At 41.1% G+C, this 19,421-nt stretch overlaps 1 long non-coding RNA gene across 1 annotated transcript; it reads left to right on the top strand.

Annotated features, from left to right (window-relative positions):
• Window positions 1-14,773: 14,773 nt before the first annotated feature.
• On the top strand, window positions 14,774-17,802 carry LOC122049176. The gene is made up of 5 exons (XR_006130867.1): window positions 14,774-14,972; window positions 15,051-15,444; window positions 15,536-15,641; window positions 16,092-16,156; window positions 17,553-17,802. It is a non-coding gene; the product is annotated as an uncharacterized LOC122049176 (long non-coding RNA).
• The last annotated feature ends 1,619 nt before the right edge of the window (window positions 17,803-19,421 follow it).

Raw genomic sequence — 19,421 nt, 5'->3', positions numbered from 1 at the left:
CCGCCTAAGACATATTCGATTTGGTAGTCCAAGACATACGTGAAACCAGATCGATAAGTTAGAATCGCATGTAAGTTCGCGTGTTTGTAGGATATCCCAAAGGAACGAAAGGTGATTTATTTTATAGTCCTAAAGACCGAAGGTCATTGTTAGCACCAATGCCCGCTTTTAGAAGAAGACTATATAATGGATCACAAGCCCAAATAGTAAAGTTGTTTTAGTAGAACTAAGAGAGGACATGTCTACTTCAGCACCAACAAGACAAGATGAAGTACCACAAGAGACCGCAACACGTGTCACACATGATACACAACCACGGACGGTGCCTCGTCGTAGTGGGAGGGTTGTAAGGCACCAAAGATTCATATTTTGGGAGAGTCTTCGACTTGATCCTGTAAACATGAACCCGATCCACGAACATATGACTGAAGCACTCCAAGATATAGATGCAAAGAACTTGGCAAAAGGCAATGAATTCAAATAAAGTCTATGTACTCTAATAAGGTCCGGGAGCTTGTAGAACCACCGATGGTGTAAAAGCTGGATGCAAGTGGATCTACAAAAGGAAAAGAGGGATGATGGGAAGGTAGAAACCTTCAAAGCTAGGCTTGTTACGAAAGGTACACTCGTAAAGAGGGAATCGATTATGAGGAAACCTTTTCACCGGTAGCCATGCTTAAGTCTATCCGGATACTCTTATCCATTGCTGCTCATATGGATTATGAGATTTGGCAAATGGATGTCAAGAGAGCTTTCCTTAATAGAAGTCTTGAAGAAAACATCCATATGAAGCAACCAGAAGGATTTATTGAAAGAGGCAAAGAGCATCTAGTGTGCAAGCTCAATCGGTCCATTTATGGACTGAAGCAAGCTTCAAGGTCTTGGAACATCCGGTTTAATGAAGTAATCCAGTCATATGGATTTATTCAAAGTCCGGATGAGTCTTATGTATATAAGAAGTGTAACGGAAACGTGGTGGTATTTCTTGTACTATACGTAGATGATATTTTGTTAATTGGCAACAATGTCAAGGTATTATCAGACGTAAGGGTATGGTTGTCCAAATAATTTGATATGAAGGACTTAGGAGATTGTGCACACATTCTTGGGATCAAAGTTATAAGGGATCGTAAGAAAAAAATGTTGTGTCTGTCCCAAGCTTCATATATAGATACAATCCTTGCTCGTTTTAGTATGCAGGATTCCAAGAAAGGTTTCTTACCTTTTAGACATGGAATAGCTCTATCTAAAGAGATGTCTCCAAAGACGTCGAAAGAGATAGAGGACATGAAAGCAGTTCCTTATGCCGTAGGAAGCCTAATGTATGCTATATACGAGACCGATATCTGCTTGCCGTGGGCATGGTCACAGATATCGAGTAATCTCGACAAGGACATTGACAGGTAAAGCATATATTAAAGTACACGAGAAGGACTAGAGATTATATGCTAGTTTACCAAGCGGACGATCCGCCCCGTGGGTTACACTGATTGATTTCCAATCGATAGGGATAACAAGAAGTCTACATCGGGCTATGTGTTTAATTTAGGAGGTGGAGCCGTTTCATGGAGGAGTGTAAGCAATGCCGACTCAACCATGGAAGAATATATGAGCTTCTAAGGCGCCTAAAGAAGCAAGATGGCTCAGAACTTTCTAATGGACTTAGATGTGATTCTGGTTTTCCCAAAATCATCACAATTTATTGTGATAATAGCGCTGAACTCGAAGGAACCACGAGCTCATAAGGCAAGTAAACATATAGAGCGCAAGTACCACCTGATACGAGATATCGTGAAGCGAGGAGAAGTTGTCATCGCCAAGATTGCATCAGCGGATAACCTGGCAGATCCTTTCACTAAGGCCCTTCCAGCGAAAGCTTTCGATCGGCATGTGGAGGGAATGAGAATCAGATGTATGGTAGAAGATATGGCAGCTTAGTCATTAGTATAAGTGGGAGATTGTTGGAGTGTATACTGAAAGCCTAAGCTTTGTAAACATTCATTATGAATAAAGCATCACATTTGGTCTAATTGTCTACATTCGTTTGTAGTTGTTCATTTAATTTATATTGTAGATAACATAGTATGTGGTGTCACATACAGAAGATGATGTTATCAGTACCTTATAAATTATAAACAGAAGCTCACGACTAAAATGGAAAGGAACAAACCATTAGAAGGTCGTAGTGTAATTAGGTATTAGTTTATCTTGACTATATAATTACACTAGTACACTCAGAGTGTATTGAGTAGGACCATTTGAGGTCGTTTCTTTTATACTGACTTTATAAAGGAACAAAGACCTCAGTTATTATGGAAGTGTGTGCTCTTAATCCTAATGTAATAACAAGCACATATATTTGATATTTATTTCTTTAATTTATCAATGGGTGAGATTTAGTTCGTTGAATCAATAAACCCGATAAGTTGGGAAATGGTATCACTTATAGTGTGTGTTGTTGATTATAGAAGGAAACTGTGTCCTAGAGATACTAGGCTGATAATGTCCTCAAGAGGAGCTCATAAAGATTGTCATGTTAAACCCTGCAGGTGGACTTAGTCCGACATGATAATAAGGTTGAGTGGTACTACTCTTGGACTTAGATATTAATTAAATGAGTTGTCAGTAACTCACTTAATTAGTGGACATTCGATATCTTAAACACAGGGAGACTAACACACTCATAATAAGAAGGAGCCCAAAAATGTAATTTGGGATTGGTGCGGTAGTTCAATGATAGTTGTCTAGTGGAATGAATTATCATTGATAAAATTAAGTTGTGTGTTTGGGGCGAACACGGGATGCTTAATTTTATCGGGAGACCAAAACCAATTCCTCCTCTCGGTCCCTATCGTAGCCTCTTATTAGTAGAGTTCTATACCCACATATACCCACCTTCTATACCCACCCAATAGGGGCCGGCCAAGCTAGCTTGGGAACAAGCTAGGGCCAAAATTGGGTGGCCGGCCCTAGCTTGAACCCAAGCTAGTAGGGCCGGCCAAATTAAATTAAAAAAGAAATTTAATTTGAATTTTTATTATTATGTGGAAGATATAATTTAAAGAGAATTAAAATTAAAATATCTTTCTTGTAAAAGATCTACAAAAGATTAAAGAAAGAGATTAGATCTCTTTCCTTATTTGTAAATTGGAGAGATGTTTTATTTTCTCTTTAAAAATTATTCACATGTTGATAAAATTAAAATTATAGAAATTTCCTTTTGTCAACCATGAAGAGATTTTAAAGAGAAATTTTATTTTTTAAAATTTCCGGAAACAAATTAGGAAGTTTTAATTGTTGATTAAAACTTGTCCAATTTGTTCTCCAATGATGTGGCCGGCCATGTGATTGTAATTGGGGAAATTTTATTTTATTTTTCTCAATTAAATCATATCAAGGAAATTGAGGAAATTTTATTATAATTAAATTTCCTAATTTGCCTAGGCCAAGGAATATAAAAGAAGGGGTGAGGGTGCCTTCATGAGATACAACATCTATTATTTCTCTCCCTCTTTTGTTCCTTGGTGTGGCCGGCCAACCTCTCCCTCTCTTCCTCTTGTGGTGGCTGAATCTCCCTCTTCCATTGGAGCTCTTGTGGTGGCCGGATACTACTCGGAGAAGAAGAAGAAGAAGAAGAAGGAGAGGAAGCTAGCATCTCTTGGAGCTTGGTTAGTATTTTGGTTTTCCTCCTTGGTGAAGTTTTTCCTTTGTGGCCGAACCTTGCTTGGAGGAGAAGAAGGTGGTTGGTGTTTTCTCATCTTGGTAGATCGTTGCCCACACAACGTCCGAGGTTAGAAGAGGAATACGGTAGAAGATCAAGAGGTCTTTCTAGAAGGTATAACTAGTAGTTTTTCCTTTTCCGCATCATGCTAGTTATTTATGGAAATAATACCAAATACAAGAGGCTTACGTTCTAGTATTTCGAATATGTTTTTCGATGTTGTGTTCTTTTGTTTCTTTCTTTTCCTTGTGATTTGATTGTTCTCTTTGGTTAACTTAAAGTTATTTTAGGAAATTAAATATTAGCTTTCTATTAAAGGTTTTGTCTAGTCGGTGGTGGTTGCTCCCATATCCAAGAAGGCCATGTGCCTCGCCACGTCAGTACTGGGAACCTTTTATGGAAATTAATATTTAATGGAATTAATAACTTAAGGAGACTTGGGTTGAACATGTTAAGTTCCGCAGGAGATCCAAGTCAAAACCTAAAAGAACAAATAGATTAAGTTTTGGATCAAACGTGTTAAGTTCCGCAGGCGATCCAAAATTTAATTTAAAAGAACACATGGTAGCTAGGAAAAGGTTCAGATCTTTGTACAAAATTTTTGTACAGTGGAACCTATAGGTTTTTCGAGTAGCAACCAACAGTAAGAAACCCCTCATCTGCAGTATAAGTAGCTCTCGTATGAATTCCATGCTTGTAGATTAGTTGTACGCAGTTTTTCGGCACGTAAGGTGTGTTTAACCTCCTTCGCGACTTAGGGATTTAGTTGAGCACCTCTAGATGGGCCAGACACGTCCTTCCCCTACAGTTGGAGGATGTAGACGCTGTCGGGTGCCTAGAGGTGGTCTCCCTAGTGGAGGAGAGGGTTGGAGCACACCAAGTGTTTGATAAAATGCTCAGCCCAGAAAAGAAATGCAATTTAGGCATTTTAATAGCTTAGTTAAATGCAATAGAAGCATTCATTTAGCACATTCAGCTTTATTACAGCTTATATGGGACTAGATGTCCAATGGGTGGGCTCCCGCAGTCGTCTCTAGGTTCAGACAACCTAGCTCTAGGTTCAGATAACCTAGAAATAGCAAGAACAGCCAAGAATACAACTATAATCAGTATTTTACTTTTCAGTGGCACTGTACAGGATTATATATCCATTGGGCTGGACTCCCACAGTCGGTCCCTAGGTTCAGATAACCTAGTAACCTTTCTAAATTCGAGACTTGCAAACCCGGGTCTAGTTAGGGATGCGCGCACAGCAGGTACAGTTGCCGGGCCCAACCAGCAGCATGATTATGTATTTTCACATATTATGTATATAGTTTTCAAAAGTTCATAAAATAGTTATATGAATTCAGTACAGTTTTAGTATCAGATCAGTAATAGCTTAGCTCAGTATCATGCTCCAGCTTAGTTTTTTTTCCTGTGATTATGCATGATAACTCTATGTTCAGTTTGATATACATGTTTGGATGATTGTATGCCATGCCATCTTTTACATGTTCAGCATATGTTTTAAATATCATGTTTTAAAAACATTATTAGCACCGTATGCATGTTTTTGTGAGGTAGATGGTTTCTTACTAAGCTTTAAGCTTACAGATTCTATTTTCCTTATACTGCAGATAAGGGTAAAGGAAAGATGGACTAGCGGAGGCTGGACGTCAATGCAATGATGAGGATGTGTGTGGATGGAACATGGAATAAAGATCCTAGGGATCCAGCAATTTCAATTAAGCATATGAACTTTAGTATTTCTATTACTCTTTGTTTTAGCATGTTAAACGCCATGAGCTAACGAACCATGCTTTAGATTATGCTTAGAATGTTAAATATATGATGTTAGAATGTTAGTTGTTATTATTAGAGTGTTTCCTAGCCATCTTAGAACATGTAATGTGATTGAGGCACGAAATAGTGCTGAAATCAGGAGTTTCAGTGCGAAATCAGAACCCAGATCAGTCTACAGACCGATCAGAGTCAAGTTGTGCCATTGGATCGGTCAGCTGACTGATCCATGCACGAACAGAGAGTTGGCATCTGTTATGGATTGGTCAGCCGACCGATCCATGTGCGAACAGAGAGCACAGACGCTCACTGATCGGTCAGCCGACCGATCAGTGAGCCATTGGATCGGTCCACCGACCGATCAGTGTGCTCCTGGATCGGTCGGTAGACCGATCCAGCCGCATGCAGAAGCGACAGCTTATGGATCGGTCAGCCGACCGATCCAGAGGGCTTTTCCGTGCCAGTATCAAGCTGGATCGATCACTAGATCGATCCGACAGGCCAATCAATCCAGGGATCGATTGAAATGCCTGATTACAGCTATCAGGTCATCCGAGAGGCATAGATTCTCTTCCCTAACATGTGTACAACTCCTAGGTACACTTAGAATGTTAAGTTCAGATTTTACAGTAATTAGTTTAGCAAAATTTTAATCAATTCAGATTTCCGCAATAGTAATTTAGCACAGCATTACGTAACGATCGGCCTTACAGTCTAGTTAGTAGAAGGCGGGTCGTTACAGAGTGGTATCAGAGCAGTTTCCATACTTCCTACACACACATCAGCATTGTACCTGCAGCTTCCAAGTAAGAATACCTCTACTTTATTTATGTTTCTTGCTTTCTTGTTATAGCTCATGTTTATAGATAATTGATGCATGTTAGTATGTGATAGTATATAATATGATAGCAATAGTTATATAATTATGATTGTATTAGTTATGCATGTCCTGTCCTCAATGTCTTTAGAAATGGCACGAGGACGCCCAGCTAGAAGGGCACCAGCTACTGAGCCCCAGCATGAGGCAGGCAGCTCAGAACAACAATAGGAAATAGCCACCTTAAAGGCTAGTCAGCAGAACACTCCCACTGTCACCCCGGAGCCTAACTTAGCGACACCAGTGGTCTTAGAGGTTCCGCCAGTCCAGCCTACGGCACCAGTAGCCCCAGCAGCAGGAACACAGAGAGAAACCTATCTGATCCAATAGCAGAGAGTTAAGCCAGAGAACTTCTCAGGCAGCAGTGAACCATGGGATGCTCAGGCATGGTTCTAAACACTGGAAAGCACGATGGAGCTTCTGGACTGGTCAGAACATGAGAAGGTGAAGTGCGCCTCCTTCTGTCTGACAGGAGATGCACGTATGTGGTGGGAGAGAATCAGAGCGAAGCGCCCAGTGAACCAGATGACATAAGCTGACTTCGAGAAGGAATTCATTGAGGAGTTCTTTCACATGCGGTCACCAACCGTCGCTACGACGAGTTCACTGAGTTTCGTCAGGGCAACCTATCAGTTGAGGAAGCCGTGAAGAAATTCAACAGGTTGGCTCGTCTATGCCCTGAATTAGTCAGCACAGAAAGGGAATGAATCCGGTTGATGCTCAAGATGCTGAGGCTGGAAATAGCAATGAACATGGCTGGTGGCGTTCATAGGCCACAAACCACAGAAGAATTAGTGAGCATTGCTCTAATCACTGAGCATTACCAGAATAGCATCAAGCAGCAGAAGCAAGTCCTCTCAGAAGCTAAAGGTCAAGGAGGCTCAGGCACTCAGAAACAGCAGGGCCACAGCTCCCATGGCTCTAACTGGAAAGGGAACTCCAGCAACAAGCGCAAACCAGGGAGTTATCCAAAAGGAGGACCAGCCAACAAGCAGCCCAGTTATCCAAAGTGTGCTACTTGTGGGAAATTCCATCCTGGAGTTTGTCGTAAGGGCACACGAGGATGCTTTGAATGTGGACAAGAAGGGCACATACCTAAGCAGTGCCCAAACAAGACCAGTCTTCCTCAGCCACAGCCGATTCAGTACGGAGGCCAGCCAGCACAGTTGCATCAGATGCAGGCCGCTCTAGATGGTCCACACATCAGCCAGGGCAGATTAGAAGCCCCTCCAGCTATGACCAATGCGAGGATCTACTCACTCACCAGAGAGGACGCAGCAAATGCCTCGACAGTTGTTACAGGTCAGATTAGTATTTTTCAGCAAATAGCAACTGTCTTATTCGATACTGGGGCAACCCATTCTTATATAGCCAGGGCATTCGCAAACAAGTTAGCAATACCTCCAGAGGTACTCAGTAGTCAGTTTCTGACGACGTTACCTTCGAGAGGGCTCAGAGCAGTGCCAGTCATTATAGCAGACAGAGAACTCTTTTGTGATCTGATAGTGCTAAATATGACTGACTATGATGTCATCTTTGGAATGGACTTCCTGATCGGATATGGTGCCTCCATCGAGTGCCGTAAACAGAAAGTTATATTCCAACCTGAAGTGGAAGCACAGTTCAAATTTTTCGGAGAACCCAGGAGAAAAGCCAAGAAGTTTCTCTCAGCTATGAAGGCATAGAGGTTGATGGATTCAGGATGTACGGAGTTCTTAGCACACGTAGTCAGTACCAGTCAGGACAAGGACCAACAGCTAGCAGAGGTCCGAGTCGTATGTGACTACCTAGCAGTCTTCCCTGAAGAGTTACCAGACCTAGCACCAGACAGGGAGATCGAATTTGAGATAGAGCTCATCCCCGGTACAAATCCTATCTCCAAAGCACCTTACCGCATGGCTCCAGCAGACAGAGAACTCTTTTGTGATCTGATAGTGCTAGATATGACTGACTATGATGTCATCTTTGGAATGGACTTCTTGATCAAATACGGTGCCTCCATCGAGTGCCGTAAACAGAAAGTCATATTCCAACCTGAAGTGGAAGCACAGTTCGAATTCGTCGGAGAACCCAGGAGAAAGGCCAAGAAGTTTCTCTCAGCTATGAAGGCACAGAGATTGATGGATTCAGGATGTACGGGGTTCTTAGCACACGTAGTTAGCACCAGTCAGGACAAGGACCAACAGCTAGCAGAGGTCCGAGTCGTATGTGACTACCCAGCAGTCTTCCCTGAAGAGTTACCAGGCTTAGCACCAGACAGGGAGATAGAATTTGAGATAGAGCTCATTCCCGGTACAAATCCTATTTCCAAAGCACCTTATCGCATGGCTCCAGCAGACAGAGAACTCTTTTGTGATATGATAGTATTAGATATGACTGACTATGATGTCATCTTTGGAATGGACTTCTTGATCAAATACGATGCCTCCATCGAGTGCCGTAAACAGAAAGTCATATTCCAACCTGAAGCGGAAGCACAGTTCGAATTCGTCGGAGAACCCAGGAGAAAGGCCAAGAAGTTTCTCTCAGCTATGAAGGCACAGAGATTGATGGATTCAGGATGTACGGGGTTCTTAGCACACGTAGTTAGTACCAGTCAGGACAAGGACCAACAGCTAGCAGAGGTCCGAGTCGTATGTGACTACCCAGCAGTCTTCCCTGAAGAGTTACCAGGCTTAGCACCAGACAGGGAGATAGAATTTGAGATAGAGCTCATTCCCGGTACAAATCCTATTTCCAATGCGCCTTATCGCATGGCTCCAGCAGAACTGAAGGAACTTCATGAGCAACTACAGGAGCTGCTTGACAAGGGCTTCATACGTCCTAGTCACTCACCATGGGGAGCGCCTGTGTTGTTCGTGAAGAAGAAGGACGGGAGCATGCGCCTGTGTATAGACTACCGGGCACTAAACCAAGTCACAATCAAGAACAGGTATCCTCTTCCCAGAATAGATGACCTGTTTGATCAGCTAAAGGGAGCAGCAGTGTTCTCTAAGATAGACCTCAGATCGGGTTATCATCAGGTGAAGGTCAAGGAAGGGGATATACCTAAGACAGCGTTCATGACTAGATACGGACATTACGAGTTCGTAGTCATGCCCTTTGGTGTGACCAATGCTCCAGCTACTTTCATGGACCTCATGAACAGAGTATTCAGGGAATATTTAGATAAGTTTATCATCGTGTTCATCGATGATATTCTTATCTATTCAGGAACTCAGGAAGAACACGCAGAGCACCTGAGAACAGTATTGTAGACCCTTCAGCAGAACCAGTTATATGCCAAATTCACAAATTGTGAATTTTGGTTAGATCAGGTGTCCTTCCTGGGTCACATCATCTCAAAGGATGGTATCATGGTAGACCCCAGTAAGATAGAAGCTGTGAGTAACTGGTCAAAGACTACGACGTAGATATCCTCTACCACCCAGGAAAAGCGAATAGGGTAGCAGACACCCTCAGCAGGAAGTCCAGCGCTACCCTATTATCTCTAGCAGCCATGTCACCGCCCCTACAGAAGGAGATCTCAGATTTCGGTCTCGAGCTCATAGTCGGACAGCTCTCTGCTATGACATTAGAGTCTACCTTGCTCGGTGACATCCAGACAGCTCAGGAGCAGGATCCTGAAATTCAGAGAATTAAGCAAGGTTTAGAAGAATCAGAAGGTGGAGAGTTCAGAATATCAAATAGCAGGGTGTTGTATTTTGGCGACAGACTCTGTATCGGGAGGAACTCGTAAGGAAGATTTTAGATGAGGCTCACAAGACTTTACGCGATGCATCCTAGCTCCACCAAAATGTACCAGGACATGAAGAAACGCTTTTGGTGGCACGGGATGAAGAGAGACATCGCCGATATACAAGACCGCCTAACCTATCGAGGGTTAAGGCGTAACATCGAGACCGGGGAGTTTTGCACCATACAGTATACCTGGAAGTGGGAAGACATTTCTATGGATTTTATAGTGGGATTACCCAGAACCACGAACGATTTTGATACCATCTGGGTAATAGTCGACAGGTTGACTAAATCAGCCCACTTCTTAGCTATCAGAATATCCTACTCCATGGAATAGCTAGCACAGTTGTATCTCAAGGAGATCGTTAGATTACATGGAGTCCCACGAACCATTATTTCAGACAGAGACAGCAGGTTTACGTCACACTTCTGGGAGTGTGTACAGTCAGCTTTGGGCACGAAGTTAAAGTTTAGCACAACCTTCCATCTTCAGACAGATAGACAGACGGAGCGAGTAAATCAGGTACTCGAGGATATGCTCCGAGCATGTGCCCTAGATTTCAAGGGAAGTTGGTGCAAATATCTGAGTTTAGCAGAATTTGCATACAACAACAGCTATCAAGCCACTATCGGTATGACACCTTATGAGGCTCTCTATGGGCGGAGGTGTAGATCTCCAATCTGCTGGTATGAGAGTGGTGAACAGAAAGAGCTAGAACTTCAGACAGATCTAGTGGCAGATACCACAGCAGCTATACAGCAGATCCGCCAGAGGATAGAGACAGCTCAGAGTCGCTAGAAAAGCTATGCTGATATACGGCGCAGACCTTTGGAGTTTTCAGTTGGGGATTCAGTGTTCCTCAGAGTAGCTCCCATGAAGGGAGTAATGCGTTTTGGGAAGAAGGGCAAGCTAAGTCCCAGATATGTGGGACCATACCTTATCAGCAGAAGAGTAGGCAAGGTAGCATATGAGCTAGAGTTACCCCAGGAAATGTCAGCTGTCCACAATGTATTTCATGTCTCTATGCTGAAGAAGCATATCCCAGATGCCACCCAAGTGATTGAGCCCCAGTCGGTACAGATCCGTGAAGACCTCAGCTATGACAGTCAGCCTATTCAGATAATAGACCGAGCAGTTAAGAAATTACGGAACAAGGAAGTACCATTAGTCAAAGTTATTTGGCACAGTCACACAGCAGAAGAGGCAACTTGGGAGACAGAAGCCAGCATGAGACAGAAGTACCCAGAATTATTCTAAATTCGAGGACAAACTTTTTATAAGGTATGGGGGATTGTAACGCTCGAAAATTCTTAAAACTATTTTAGAAATATAGTATGATTTTTCTAGAATTTTTAGATATTTTTCCGGAATTTTTAGAGTAGCGGAAGTAGCAAAAATAAATATAAGCGAAAAACGGCCTAAACGGGAATTGAACCCAAAACCTACAGTTTACGGATAATGTTAGTAACCAGTTGAACCCAGCAGGGCCGTGCTGAAAGGAATGGGGACCAATAATATTTATACTTAAGTTGGCCGAAATTACCACTTAATATAAATAGGAATTTAAGAGAGAAATTGCTATTTTTCTTTAACGAGAAAACTTTTCTCTCCTCACCCTAGCCACACGCCAAACCCCCCCTCTTCTCCTTCCTTCTCTCAGCGCCAACACCCAAGCAAGCCTAGGGTTTCATCCCTAGGGCCATAGGAGTGCCTTCCGGTGACATCTCGGACACGAGGACGCTCCCCTCCGCGAGAGGAACACGTAGACGCGAGAAGATCGACGAAGGGACCTTCTCCACCGGAAACTAGCGCTTAGATTTGTAAGAAATCTAGCACACGAGGTAAGAAACCCCTCACCTGCAGTATAAGTAGCTCTCGTATGAATTCCATGCTTGTAGATTAGTTGTACGCAGTTTTTCGGCACGTAAGGTGTGTTTAACCTCCTTCGCGACTTAGGGATTTAGTTGAGCACCTCTAGATGGGCCAGACACGTCCTTCCCCTACAGTTGGAGGATGTAGACGCTGTCGGGTGCCTAGAGGTAGTCTCCCTAGTAGAGGAGAGGGTTGGAGCACACCAAGTGCTTGATAAAATGCTCAGCCCAGAAAAGAAATGCAATTTAGGCATTTTAATAGCTTAGTTAAATGCAATAGAAGCATTCATTTAGCACATTCAGCTTTATTACAGCTTATATGAGACTAGATGTCCAATGGGTGGGCTCCCGCAATCGCCTCTAGGTTCAGACAACCTAGCTCTAGGTTCAGATAACCTAGAAATACAACCATAATCAGTATTTTACTTTTCAGTGGCACTGTACAGGATTAGATATCCATTGGGCTGGACTCCCACAGTCGGTCCCTAGGTTTAGATAACCTAGTAACCTTTCTAAATTCGAGACTTGCAAACCCGGGTCTAGTTAGGGATGCGCGCACAGCAGGTACAGTTGCCGGGCCCAACCAGCAGCATGATTATGTATTTTCACATATTATGTATATAGTTTTCAAAAGTTCATAAAATAGTTATATGAATTCAGTACAGTTTTAGTATCAGATCAGTAATAGCTTAGCTCAGTATCATGCTCCAGCTTAGTTTTTTTTCCTGTGATTATGCATGATAACTCTATGTTCAGTTCGATATACATGTTTGGATGATTGTATGCCATGCCCTCTTTTACATGTTCAACATATGTTTTAAATATCATGTTTTAAAAACATTATTAGCACCGTATGCATGTTTTTGTGAGGTAGATGGTTTCTTACTAAGCTTTAAGCTTACAGATTCTATTTTCCTTATACTGCAGATAAGGGTAAAGGAAAGATGGACTAGCGGAGGCTGGAGGTCAATGCAATGATGAGGATGTGTGTGGATGGAACATGGAATAAAGATCCTAGGGATCCAGCAATTTCAATTAAGCATATGAACTTTAGTATTTCTATTACTCTTTGTTTTAGCATGTTAAACGCCATGAGCTAACGAACCATGCTTTAGATTATGCTTAGAATGTTAAATATATGATGTTAGAATGTTAGTTGTTATTGTTAGAGTGTTTCCTAGCCATCTTAGAACATGTAATGTGATTGAGGCACGAAATAGTGCTGAAATCAAGAGTTTTAGTGCGAAATCAGAACCCAGATCAGTCTACAGACCGATCAGAGTCAAGTTGTGCCATTGGATCGGTCAGCTGACCGATCCATGCACGAACAGAGAGTTGGCGTCTGTTATGGATCGGTCAGCCGACCGATCCATGTGCGAACAGAGAGCACAGACGCTCACTGATCGGTCAGCCGACCGATCAGTGAGCCACTGGATCGGTCCACCGACCGATCAGTGTGCTCCTGGATCGGTCGGTAGACCGATCCAGCCGCATGTAGAAGCGACAGCTTATGGATCGGTCAGCCGACCGATCCAGAGGGCTTTTCCGTGCCAGTATCAAGCTGGATTGATCACTGGATCGATCCGACAGGCCAATCAATCCAGGGATCGATTGAAATGCCTGATTACAGCTAGCAGGTCATCCGAGAGGCATAGATTCTCTTCCCTAGCATGTGTACAACTCCTAGGTACACTTAGAATGTTAAGTTCAGATTTTACAGTAATTAGTTTAGCAAAATTTTAATCAATTCAGATTTTCGCAATAGTAATTTAGCACAACATTACGTAACGATCGGCCTTACAGTGTAGTTAGTAGAAGGCGGATCGTTACAATGAGTGTTATAAGGGTTCGATTTCATTATAACGTTGATCAATGTATTATGAATTGCTCCTCTTACCCTCTATTATTATGCAATGTAGGAAGTTTAACTAAGTCCTAACACTCCCTAATGACGATCGTACTGGAGTATTGCTCCCTTGACTACCTGATGTCCCTAAGTATTAGAGATAACCTATAATGTTTAGTTAAAGGGTTACATTTTGTCACATAGGGCTCCCCGAGTTTACGATCCTAGATTATATAATATACCTATTAATATAGAATAAGAAACAACCCATTAAACATACTTAGGTCATTCTGTGTAGAGAATCACTCTCCCTTTCAAGATGACACTTTTGAAAATTCGGTTAAAGGGTTACCCCTTATCACGGCCCTCCTCGGGTATACGATCTAGGGCATCCCCTCTACGGGGTAAAAGATCTATATATTTAATCAATTAAACATGGAAATTAAGCATAAACATGTCACACACACCTTCAATCAAATGGATACAAGGCATAAACACATCATTGGAAGGGAAATTAGCATATCTATAGAGTTGATATCAATCTCACATTACAATTATTCCCTTAATCTTAGAATAAGTGGATCTACTCCATGACAAGGACAATTGAATCCAAAAACATTAAGATTATAAGCTTCTTAAGCAATTTAAGAGAGAAAAGATAAGAAAAGCTTATCCAAGTGCAGTGTTGGGTCTTCATGTAAGATACGACAAATTAAATAATAAGTATTATTGGAGAAATAATCTTATTGAATTTTTCAAAAATTTTTAGAATTTTTTTTGAAATTAAACGGAGTCCGTATGATACGTTTAAGCGGATGAATCAATAGGGCTTAGAGGGAGCCTATTTGGAATATCCCTTAAGTGGGAGTTGATTAATTTCATTAAGCCTAATTGATCTAAGTATAAAGCTAAACCTAATTCATTTTGTTCTCCCTATTTGTTCTCATTCTCGCCGATTTCCTTTCTCCCCAAGCCGAATTGCCGACCCCCTCTCCCGATCTCGTCGTCGTCGCCCTAGATCGCCGACCGCCGCCTACCATCATTGCGTCTCCTCGTCGACAATGGTGTTGTCTTCCTCTCTTGGCCATGGGCACCAGGTGCTTGCTGGAAGCCGAGCACACGAGTCGGCGATAGGGGTAGGCTTCTTGAGCCCTTTCTTTGATCCACTTCCTTACTTGTGCTGTTGCTGACCACGATCTGATGCCGGTCTCCAGCCGTCTGACCTCGACCATGAGATGCGCTGCTAGGCGTCGACGATCTCCACCGCAACCACTCTCGTGCCCTAGCCTTGATCCTTGTCCGGTTGAGCTCTCCCTCTTCTTGATCCAACACTGTCGCCCTCTCGCCGTTTGCCTGTTGGATTTCTCCGCAAGCGCAGGTCAACATTGATGACTTCTTTGCCGTTGCGAACATTGTGTGACAGTTCTCTAGCTTGGCGATGCCATCACTGGTTGTGATTGAGAGAAGAGGGCAACCAGCGAGAGATCTCTATTTCCTCACAGTAGCATCCAGGATCTTCATCGGGTGGTTGTAGATCTGTGTATAGAGCCCCTATTTATCGCAGTAACCTGTGGTTTCTTCACTAAATAGTTATAAACCCGGATTGAGGTAATGTATGCTTAAAATTGGATTAACAGAGATCGATTTTACATTCTTTATATTGGGATGAGGAGATTTGATCCTTGGCTGGTTTTTGTAGCTTCAGCCAACATTATATTGTTCGTTGGAGAACCACAGTTCGAACCATCTTATTCTGACAGTGAACCTCTCCGGCCGTGAATCGACGGAGGAGAAATTCAATTTGGGTAAGTTGTGCTATGGATTGTTTACATTATGTATTAGATTAGATTAAGGAATAAATTGAGATGTGGATTTATTTGGAGTTGTGTTAGATTTGCAATTTTAATAATCTATTGATGATAGAGATGTAATTTGATTAATGGATGATCTAAATAATTGATTTAATCAATTGGATGAATTAGGTATTTTGGATTTATGTTGAGTTGATTTGTTAGTAAATTGATTTCTACTTGGATCAATCAAGGAGTTGATAATGTTGGGTTAAACCTAATTCAATCAAGGAATTGATATTAGTTGGAATTAATCATTAATTAGGATTAAACTAGTTTAACTCTAGTTTAGGTGGTTAATCAATGATCGTATTTCGATTAGGGTTACTCTTAATAGGCTTGGGGATTTGATTTAGCTAATTAATTCATATGTAATTAGCTAAATCTGTAAATCATGTATTGCAGGACTTTGATTTGAGACGAGCATCTCGATGTGGGATTTGTTTATCACAATGAACAGATAAACACGGGTATTTCTTCCTTAGCTTCTTTAGTTCTTTGAACTTAGTGCATGGTTGTTTTTGATTGATGGATTATATTACTTTACCTTAAATCTGTACGTTTTCTGCTATCTTACTTGATACTTATGCTTGACCTTTGAGATAATGTATTTATATCACATAAGTCTTGACTTTTGAATATCTAGACTCCGTTGTGTGTACACATGTAGAGTGTCTATTGTAGGGGATATCTTGATGACTGAGTTAACATACTGATTATGCATTTGACATTGAGTGTACACATGATCGGTATATGTTATAAGAGTCACCTGGTTGATTGTCTATTTGCATGTTGTGTGTGTTTACATGTCCGATGTTTGTTATTGGAGGAACCATATTGATTGTATCTATGTTGTGTGTACATGTGTTTGATGTGTACTATTGGAGGAATCATGTCGATAATGCTTATTTTGATGATCTTATGTGGCTGGTATGACTATTGGAGGTTTCTTGCTAATTATACCTATGTGGTCATGTGCATACGTGTCTGGTATGACTATTGGAGGTTTCATGTTGATTATACCTACAGTGCAGGGTGTGTATGTGTATAGTGTTGCTATTTACTGTATTTGATATTTAGTGGACACCTGTTGGATTTTCCTACACCTATGTACTTGTACTTTGTCAGCCTCGGCACACCATGAGTAGTGGTATCTGGAGAGTACAGTAGTAAGGGGCTAGAGATGTGAGTAGTCAGAGACCCTAATGCTATGTAGCTAGATAACTACTTAGCGAACTGTTCACCTCGACCACTCTATTGTGGTATCTAGAAGGTAGTACAGTTGTCACGGACCCAAGTCTCTCGGTCATACAGGTGTTGTGGTGTCTTGAGGGGTGGCGTGAGTGACCATGTGGCATGCATGCACATTTGTATATGATGCGCGGTGCATCTGTGGAGATATATTTACATATATATCTAGTAGATACTAGATACATGTGATTGTGATATGTTGTACTTGTTTGAGTTATGATTGTTGCATATGGTTGTCATGCTTCATACATATCATTTATTATATATGTGTATACTTTCGGTTATATTACTCAGGTATTACAAGCAGATCTGTTGTTGATCCTTGGTGATTTTACTAATCATTATACCGTATATGTCGATTCTAGATTGGATATACACATCTATTATCATATTTTCGATCTTGACCTTATGCGTTAGATCCAGATTGGATATGTGTATTCATTATGCAGTTATGTTTAGATGCATTGATTATGTCAGTATGAACATGTTCTTATTTCCCTATTGAGACTGTATATTTTGATCTCCATATTTTATTTAGACCATGCACTATCTTGTCTATTACCTGCTGAGTGACCAATACTCACCACTACATTTGTGTATTGTCTTTTTCCTCAGGTAGTAGGTAGATGATTGTGGAGTCGCTTGGAGTATCCTGTTTGTCGGTCCCACGTCACATCTGAGGATGGTTTTGGGTTTTACTTCTTACTTTACTTGCTTTACGAATTTGTGAGCTTGACATTGTATTTCTTCAATTTTATTTTAGAGTTTTGCTATGTTGGTATCTTGTATTTATCTTGTTGTGACTGTGTGTAAAGCCTAGTCGGCTGGCGGTTTATCTTTCTTGATTTATGAGCTTTCCTTTCTTTTTCTGTTGTGTTTTTAGTACAGCCGCGTGAGCTTTTTATTATACAATTGCCTGGTTTTTATTTTGTTCTAGTAGAGTGAGCTGTGTATATAACTACGTGGTTATGTATGTTCTAGTCGTGTGAGCTATTTATTATAACTTGTAAGTAGCTGTGTGACATTATATATATGATTTATATTGTCACTATTACAAGGGAGATGTTGTCCGTTTGTCAAACAGGAATTCCTCTAGGGTGTGATAATTTATTGGTATCATAACCATATGTTTACGAGGGTTATTTCTTGTGTTTTGATTTCGTGGTTTGTTTTCTCGATGTGATATTTTGGATTTTGGGACCAGACAGTGATAGACATCTCTAAGTTGTAAGAGGTAAGTTTGTATCACTGTTATCATACATTTTTGTTGGTACAAGTATAGTTATCTATGATAGTTATGACATGTGTTGGTACTCTTCTGTTAGTAGTGGTCTAGTTGTTTGGATCATCTATGACATGTGTGGGAACCACTATTTATGTCTATCCGACCTTATTGAAAATCAAGGATTAGAGTCTCAGGGGATTCCTTGTACATACCATCAGTTTTACTAGTTTCTGTTACTATTAGTTGGTTGAGAGTTTGAGTCATAAATCAACCCTTGCTATTATTAGCTTGATAGTGGATAGTATCTGTATACTCATGTTGACTCAATCAATAGAGTATTGATTTACCCTAGTTAGTTCGGTCAGTAAAGAACTGATTTATCCTTGTTGACTTGATTAGTAGAGGATTGATCTATTCTTGTTGTTTCGATCAGTATGATATTGGCTTACTCTATACCATGGAGATTCTGACCTTTGAGTTACTTCTACTTGGTTAGATAACCTGGAAGGTACGTTTGGGTACATGAGTTGTTCAGACATAGAAAGGACTAAATTAGATGTATATCATTGTTGATTCGACCAATTGTAGAGGATCGATGTATCGTATTCCATGGAGACTTTGACTATGAACTGTCTGTACTTGGTTGGATAATTTAAAAGGTACATTTGGATAGATGCCCCACTGATGTGGACAAGTGTGGAGCTTCCTGCTTAACACTTAAGAGATACAACCGTTACTTGGGTGTATAACTTGGAGAGTACATTCAGATATATGACTTGTATTGATGTGGATTAGATGATGTTAGTTGTGTATCCTTTATGTGACCAAGCACCATGTGAAAGAAGATACAAAATATGATTTTTGAGACCAAGGTATCACTTGGTGATTACTTTGAGATGTTTGGATAGAGAGTACTTTTCTACCTCCTTTGGTGGTATGATGGTTTATAAGGTGATGGTCAGTTGACTCACCTAACATTGTTCCATGGGAGATCCTAACTCATGGATAGATCAGATATGGTTAGATGACATTGATAATATTTAGAGTTATACGATCCATAATAATGTAGAAGAGGTGGTATTAGTTAATTAATACCTATGAAATTCCATTGTTACTAAGTGTAAATATCAGATGTTGATCTCGAGGGGCACAACATCGATTGACAGATATTTTGACTAGCTATTTAGTGATAGTGCTCCTCTATCCTTGTATGCATGGCTCGTCACTAGAGGTTATTGGTCCTCAGGTGGAGCAATCGT

The sequence above is a fragment of the Zingiber officinale genome, chromosome 2B (genome assembly GCF_018446385.1).
Source record: "Zingiber officinale cultivar Zhangliang chromosome 2B, Zo_v1.1, whole genome shotgun sequence".
In the NCBI taxonomy this organism is placed as follows: Eukaryota; Viridiplantae; Streptophyta; class Magnoliopsida; order Zingiberales; family Zingiberaceae; genus Zingiber; species Zingiber officinale.
Note: the sequence above shows the minus strand (reverse complement) of the source record. Positions and strands in the feature narration are given on the sequence as shown.